Source organism: Ranitomeya variabilis, chromosome 6 (assembly GCF_051348905.1).
Source record: "Ranitomeya variabilis isolate aRanVar5 chromosome 6, aRanVar5.hap1, whole genome shotgun sequence".
NCBI classification, from domain to species: Eukaryota; Metazoa; Chordata; class Amphibia; order Anura; family Dendrobatidae; genus Ranitomeya; species Ranitomeya variabilis.
Window position 1 is genome coordinate 76,968,016 of NC_135237.1, and position 8,599 is coordinate 76,976,614.

Consider the following 8,599-nt stretch of genomic DNA (forward strand, 5'->3'; position numbering starts at 1 on the left):
ATCACCATGTCTTAACTCTGATGTTACATAGGACTGCAGGTAAACCTCCTGAACTCTGATTCTTACCACTGGGCAGAAATAAAAGAATGACATTACACGTTCCACTGTTACATCTGAAGTCACTGTAACACCCCCAGCATACACATTGTTTGCAATGTACTACTGTTTTCACCAAATCCCCCTCAAAGCGCCACGACTAATGTAGTAAGTGGAAAGAGGAAACCAGATGCCATATTGATAATTCTTCAGTCTGCTGTATGGCAAAGCAATAATCGATATGCACTTTTCACAATACAGTCTGATATGATGTCCTGTCTACATCCACTAAGTGTTTTCTTAAGTGAGCGGCATTAACTATTGACACAAGATTATGGCGTACATCAATCATCAAAGAAAAAGATGCAAACATCATTATTTCTACTATCAGTAATATTTCAATAAACTTTTCTTTAGCATCCTGTTTTTATATGTCTGATGTATCCAATCGCACTACACGTTGTTCTTAAATAAATCAGCAAATACATTCTAATAATATTCAAAATAATTAATAAATAGTAATAATACATTCTTTTTTAACATTAGACATACCAGGGTGCAGTAAAAAAAACTACAAAGCATTTGTGTAAATTATTATAGGAGTAATTATAATATTACAGAGAAAGTTAGTATAGTAGAAATAGTTGGTCAAAAAGAAGAAGAAGAAGAAGGAGAAGAAGAAGAAGAAGAACAGGAAGAAGAAGAAGAAGGATAAGGAGAAGAAGAAGACGAGGAAGAAGAAGAAGAAGAAGAAGGAGAAGAAGAAGGAGAAGAAGAAGAAGGAGAAGAAGGAGAAGAAGAAGAGGAAGAAGAAGAAGAAGAAGGAGAAGGAGAAGAAGGAGAAGAAGAAAAGGAAAAAGAAGAAGAGGAAGAAGAAGAGGAAGAAGAAGAAGAAAAGGAATAAGAAGAAGAAGAAGAAAAGGAAGAAGAAGAAAATGAAGAAGAAGAAAATGAAGAAGAAGAAGAAAATGAAGAAGAAGAGGAAGAGGAGGAAGAAGAAGAAGAAAAGGAAAAAGAAGAGGAAGATGAGGAAGAAGGAGAAGAAGAAGAAGTGGAAGAAGAGGAAGAAGAAGAATTTCAGTGACGTTAAGATCTAATCATATAATAGTGGTTGTAGTGGTATAATAATAGCATAAAGAGCAATAATGCAGCAGTAGTTGTGATATTTCTTGTATAATAGTACTAATTGTAGCAGGTTTAGAAGTAGTAGTGATAATAGTAGTAATATAATAGTATGACTAAGTATCACCAGTAGCAATGACACATCCGCATCATGCTAAAATACTATTATAGTAACAAACTGTATGATAACATTTCATCATTTGAAGGAGCAGAGATGGAACTAATTCCAGTATTATTATTATTACTTATAGCAATAGTATAATGTTAGTTCTAATAATGTAACTGCTCTTCTAATACACTGATTGCACACTAATAGCAGTGCTCCCAGTGTGACCCGATCACTGCTGGCAGTGACAGATCCTTCCCAGTGAGCCATACTTCATACCCAGATGAGGTCCATGCATGGAGGACACCTCCAGCACTTGCAGCCAGCAGCGATGCTGCAGATCATTCAGTTCCATCATCACATGGCAGGATGAGCTCTATACTGTGCAGCTGGATCACAACTTCTGCTGCTCTTTTGCACCCATCCCATGTAATCTAATTGAATAGTAATCATTGTGGATGGAGCAAAAAGCTTTCTACCTAGCAGATTGTAATTCCCCATGGAAGCTTACAGTTACTGTTAGGTTCTTTGCTCCTATATTACTCTGTCACATAGATACATGTTATAAATCTATTATTCCATGTTCTATCCCACCTCTGAACGGACAGCTATGAATGTCCTTTAGACAAGTTTACTAAAGCTTGAAGGTCAAGGACATTTGTATTGAAATAAATGCTAATTTAATCACTGAAGTAGTTGGTGAGTGTCCTGGATGAGCCGGACTCCAGAAGTCAATGCTGCCCCTACTATAGAAGCATAGGATCAGATACTTACAGTGATTGTCCAGTAGGTATCTGGAATTGCCTAGATCTGCAGATAATAAATTCTGGGATAAAGTCCACAAACTGTTCTGCTCTAGCCCTGGTGTTTAGTCCAATTAAAGACCCAGCTCATGTTGCTTTTGTGGGAGGCACAATATGAGGGGTAGTCCTCCTCCTCCACCACCCCCTGCTGCTGCCCTAAGTTGGTCCAGAGGGGGTAGATGAGAGGAGCATGAATTACCTGCTGAGGCTTGTGTGACTGCACCCTCAGGATGTGTGATCTCTGATCAGCAGCTCAGGACTGGCCTCAAGGTAACCTCCCCTGAGAAGGAGCCAGGCAGCAGATGCCTTCAACACTTCCAGAGCTGGGAGGTCTTCCTCATCTCAGGCACCAACAATTTGGTCATCCAAGTTTTTGATGGAATTCCTTCCAAGCCTGAGAGTCCTGGGCATGAATGTGGTGAAGGTTCACAGCCTTGGTTTTTCAGTTCTTTAGTTTCCAGGTGGACACCAATTAGAACCCAACATCTCCAGGTTACTTTCTGTCCCTCTAGTTGCTACAGTCAATACAAGACCAGGTTAGTACTAATCATCAGCACATCCTCAAGTCAACAGAAGTAACTGGAGCCCACCAGAAGCCAGATAGCCAACTTACCAGGTAGACTTCTTTCTTCATCAAGTCTCCAGCCCCCACCAATAACCAATCCACAATAAGAAACTTTAAAACATCAACCACAAGTCTTGCAAAACTCTAGTTTTGTTGTCTTCAGCCTGTGCAGCTAGTGGCATCAAAGTGCTAGACTGTCATCCAGAAATCACACGCTTCTCTCCACCTGACAATAAATTCTCAGAGCAGGTGTGAGCTTTGCCATGTAATCATTATAATAGGGACAGCAGGGGACTCGGGAGATGTCAGGCAAGAAGCTTCTCCTCGCTGGAGTCACTCCCTGCTCTGAACCTCCCACAGCAGCTCATGGAGAAGTCATGAGAAGGCTGGAGTCATGTCGCCACCTAGCGGCTGTCAGAGGGAACGCTCCTGGTTAAAACAGCCACATAAAAAAAGAATGCTAGATGCAGCACACTTCCAAGACTATATGCTAGTTTATAATTATCATTACATTTCCCACTAGCTATCTATTCAGTGCATTAATATACCAGCTCCTGACAGGCAAAGATGTCAGAATACGGACCCTGCACTCTGTATAATTGAGAAGTTCTGTATGCAGACATTATTAACCATATGGTGTCTCATATAGCGTTTAATAGAGTTTCATCTGGTTTTATCAGAGCTTTACAGAAAAAAAATCAGTAACCCAAGGATATGCTCACACTAATGCATTAGACTTCCGAGTGCTGATGCTTTATCCGATATCACTCGGCCCAATGTTATACTATGGAGCTGTGCAGATCTGCGACTTTTATTCTCATTTTGATTGCGTGTATCCTATAATCAGATCATGTACACACATACAAGTCTATGGGTGTGAGTGAAATATCAGACTGCACTTGGATGTCATCCGAGTGCAGTCCGACATATACACACAGAGGCAAAGGAGAAGATGGAGACGTTAAGTTCCCCAGAGAATCGGATCAGACTCGGATTAAAAGTTTCGGCTGAGCATCGTTATCATAATTGATCCGATTCTGGCGCATCAGAGGACATACACCGGCGTGAGAGAGCCCTGAAAGGGATAAAACGCACAAATACATGCATGCTATTTCTCAGTCTTCATTGACGTCTAGGGTAAAACTGCCACACTTAGATAATGGAGTGATTTATTCATATGGGGGAGCACAAAAGTACAGAAATCACAATAGGGTACAATTATTCTCATATTCTATCTCCTATATTATGATTATGTGCATGGCGCTTTCTAGTCACTGAACATTGTCAAATAATAAAATGTTGTTTTCTGTGGAGTTTTGCTTCTCTTAGACCTTTGTGAGATCGATACCATATTAATCAAGTCTCCTATAATCGATGTATTGGTTGCAATAAGTTCTGCACCTCACACACGTACACCGAAGACCGGTCAGGAAGACGCTTATCAATCACACTAGATGGAGACAACGGCCATTTATAAAAGGAGCGTACAATGAGGGAAAAAAGGATATAGTGTACAGCCCTACACAATAGTCACAATAAGCCGATCACAAGTTCTCCTCGTCTGATGCACACAGGAGATTCACCTGAAAGGGAATGTGTCACCAGGTTTTTGCTACTTCATCTGAGAGCAGCATTATGTAAGAAAAGAGACCCCGATTCCAGTGATGTATCACTTAGTTTACTGGGGGCAGCAGTTGTGAGTTTTTACATTTAGCATACAGCAGAGCTCAGAAAGCTAACCCCGCCCACAGCCATCTTTGTATGTGCATTGTCTGTAAACAGTAAGCTGCTAATCAGTGGTGGGGCAGAGCTGGATCAGGTCTCACGGAAGCATCAATCTGGGCAGTGATAATCTCCTGCTGATAAAACACTAATTGTACCGAAACAACAGCACACAGGCTAATAAGTGACACATGACTTCTTTTGCTTTTCTATATCTATCTGCAAATTGCTGACATTGTTTTGGAATCCTTCCATTTTCACTGATCCCTGAGGTCTGTGTGCTGACAATAGTGACGTCATAATATGACATTTATTGATTTCCATACTATTAGTATCAGAGTTCTATTTCTCGGTTTGATCCACGGACACTGGTCAGAGAGTATTTCCCAGAACACTTGACCCTGATCTCAGGCTTTGACATTGCGTTAAATATCTCCTTACTGTATTCTCCACCAGGACAAGTCTTCCAGGAGCGAAGATATTTGGTTGTAGTAACCTGCTCCTTCTTACAAAAACACAGCCATGACCCCCATAGGCCCCAATAAGGTCACCGCTGGGCATTCTTTTCAAAAGAAAAACAAAAAACCACTTGTTCCTTTTGTCTCCAGGGGCGGGGGAGAAGTAGGTCGTGGTAGGAGACAAAATAAGGGACAGACCATTTCCCAAAAATCTTTTCGGTACCCATGTATAATTCGCAGTTAGCGGGGTATTATGCATGTAGTCGTTATGTTAGCAGCCTAAACAATTCTTTCTAAAGGCTTGTTCAGGAGAGGAACTCGGGCAATGCATCTGACCCCAATGCTATGTGCTCCTGACTTCCTTGCACACTAAGGGTTAAATGGTCACATTATGGTCTCAATACCAGAGAAGCCTGGCAGCACTGGGGACGTGACAGCTGCTCCACCAGTAGATGCCACAAATACTTTGACTTCCACAAGATACTTGGAACATATGGTTCCTGGCAGGGCCATAGATTTCAACGCACTACTGCCCTCTTGTGGTCAAACCTATGAACTACAATTTCTGCATTTTCTATTAAAATTAAGTGAAACCATTGTGAGATTTGACAGGACAAGTATTTGCAAGTCTTTATTATTCACGGATTCTGTGCCAAGAGGAAACGTTTCTCAGCGGCCGGAGCTATATATTCTGTAATCGTTAACGTAGAGACGATATCAGCAATGTAATGTTGCCGCAGGGAACTTAGTTGAACTCTATGGTGAAATTTCAGCACCTTGGACAAGAACACTGGCAGACTAATCAGAGCTGCAGACAGTGACTACTTCACTTCAGATGACAGGTAGATGTTGTTTTTCTGCTGATACGTGCATTTTGCATTTGTAATGTTTCCAATTACCTAGTTAAAAATATTTTCTAACCAAAATGCTTTTATTTAAAGGGGTATTCCCGTCTACAAGATCCTATCCCAATATGTAATAGGTGTAATAATAATAATAGTAGAAAATACCTCCAATTAGAAATGTAGTATAGTTCTTCTGATTTGCTATGTCTTTTTCCTCTTGTGCAGGCATTGCAGAACCTTAGGTATCCATGGTTGCGACCACTAGCAACTAGCTAACTTTCATTTCATCAGTGGACATAACCATGGATACCTAAGGTCCTGCAATGCCTGCACATGAGGACAGAGACATAGCAAATCAGAAAAACCATACTACATTTCTAAATGGAGATATTTGCCTCTTTTATTATTATTATTACACCTACTACATATTGGCATAGTACGTGATGGGAATACCCCTTTAAGATTATAATCAAGTTGGGACTAGTGGCAATTGACAATGGTAATTTTTCTGTGCAGTGATTCAAGCATACTCTCCCTGCTACTGGGTTATTAGTGGCTACAGATTCAGCAGCACCTACTTAAAGGGGTTTTCCAGCCTAAAATGGCAAGTCTGCAGTCACTTTATGTGACTGCAGACTTATGAATCCTCACATCATGCTAGCTGCACGTTGTAAGGATTGAGCGGTAGCACTGGGAACGGCGATCATAAGAACGCAAGTATGTGATATGCATTCTAATGGCCACAATCCGATTAGACTGTTTCTGGCCTCACTCAATATACTTGCACTAAGAAAGTCAGATAGAGGCCAGGAGTATGCATATCGTCATGTAACGTGACTGGAGACTTGTTGTTTTAGACAATCCCTTTAAGGAGGTGCTGCTGGATCTGTAGTCACAGCCAAATTCAGCTCTGAGAGGTTCGCGAGCCACATTCAACGCCCTCCAAGTAGCGACATCCAGCTTCTGCTCTCAGCCTTCAACATCAACAGTACTGATACCAGAGCCAATGTTAGCTGTATAATAACAGTAAAATAAAAGCAATGCCACAGTAAGAGGAATAAGAATCCCCCCAAATTCCAGCAAAAAAAGGGGCAGCAGCATTTACCTGCCCAGGTCTCAGAACTAATCCACTATCACGATGCATCAAACCCATGGAGTAAAGATGGCGGCAACACAGGTGCCAAATACTGATGAGACCACCACTCACAACGTACCGACTCATGGAGGGGGTGACTGCTTAGTATTAAACTGCACAAAGGCGGCTTGTATAGGGCGCTGGTCACACACAGGTAATGCAATGTTTGGCTATGAGTGATGCCCATATTATTAGATTAGGGGGGTTACCCAGCACTATATAAGTGCACCCCATGAGGACAGACACCCTAGTTTAGAAGGACTGGCTGCACCCTGAAAAATAACCTGCAAAAGCATATACATAATACATGAGATATTGGTCAATATTTTGGCCAGGATATGCAAGCTCGCAACCCGTGTCAAGGGTCCTCACACTTGCGAGTCCTAACATTAAAATAAAAGCAAAACCACAATAAGAGGAATAAGAATCCCCCCCAAAAAAATCAAAAATGAACACAGCAAAAAAAAGGGTCACCAGGATTTACCTGCCCAGGTCTCAGAACTAAAGCAAAATACTGATATATTCGCCAAAATATCAACCAATACCTCTTATATACTTATACACTCACTGGCCACTTTATTAGGTACACCTGTCCAACTTCTTGTTAACACTTAATTTCTAATCAGCCAATCACATGGCGGCAACTCAGTGCATTTAGGCATGTAGACATGGTCAAGACAATCTCCTGCAGTTCAAACCGAGCATCAGTATGGGGAAGAAAGGTGATTTGAGTGCCTTTGAACGTGGCATGGTTGTTGGTGCCAGAAGGGCTGGTCTGAGTATTTCAGAAACTGCTGATCTACTGGGATTTTCACGCACAACCATCTCTAGGGTTTACAGAGAATGGTCCGAAAAAGAAAAAAAATCCAGTGAGCGGCAGTTCTGTGGGCGGAAATGCCTTGTTGATGCCAGAGGTCAGAGGAGAATGGGCAGACTGGTTCGAGCTGATAGAAAGGCAACAGTGACTCAAATCGCCACCCGTTACAACCAAGGTAGGCCTAAGAGCATCTCTGAACGCACAGTGCGTCGAACTTTGAGGCAGATGGGCTACAGCAGCAGAAGACCACACCGGGTACCACTCCTTTCAGCTAAGAACAGGAAACTGAGGCTACAATTTGTACAAGCTCATCGAAATTGGACAGTAGAAGATTGGAAAAATGTTGCTTGGTCTGATGAGTCTCGATTTCTGCTGCGACATTCGGATGGTAGGGTCAGAATTTGGCGTAAACAACATGAAAGCATGGATCCATCCTGCCTTGTATGGAGCATCTTTGGGATGTGCAGCTGACAAATCTGCGGCAACTGTGTGATGCCATCATGTCAATATGGACCAAAATCTCTGAGGAATGCTTCCAGCACCTTGTTGAATCTATGCCACGAAGAATTGAGGCAGTTCTGAAGGCAAAAGGGGGTCCAACCCGTTACTAGCATGGTGTACCTAATAAAGTGGCCGGTGAGTGTATATTATATGTATTGTTTGCATGTTTCTATATATATTTACGAGTGAAAAACTTTGGACTCATTTTTGGCCGAACCTGAACTTCAATGGGTCCGCTCATCACTACTAATTGGCAGTATCATCCTTTCGCCAGATTACCACACTTAATATATCTCCGCACTCCTAAGGCCGGTATATGCTCATCCAGATCTGCCCTTCTGTGCGGAGTTGATCACCAAAGTCACCATCTGAAGACCTTCATCGGTGTTAGACCTGGTGCTAATGTACAAAGCTAGCAGCCACCCATCATGGGCCCACAAGCCAGATGTGGTTCCAAGTCACAAGGTGGGGACCCCGATCTTACAGGAT

General features: G+C 42.0%; 1 protein-coding gene across 1 annotated transcript in view; it reads right to left on the minus strand.

Annotated features, from left to right (window-relative positions):
• LOC143781813 (sodium channel protein type 5 subunit alpha-like) overlaps positions 1-2,927 on the minus strand; it is a 514,560-nt gene extending 511,633 nt beyond the window's left edge. The window contains exon 1 of the mRNA XM_077268674.1: positions 2,681-2,927. The gene's annotated coding sequence lies outside the window, so the exon portion shown is untranslated. The remainder of the gene's footprint in view (positions 1-2,680) is intronic.
• Positions 2,928-8,599: the final 5,672 nt, after the last annotated feature.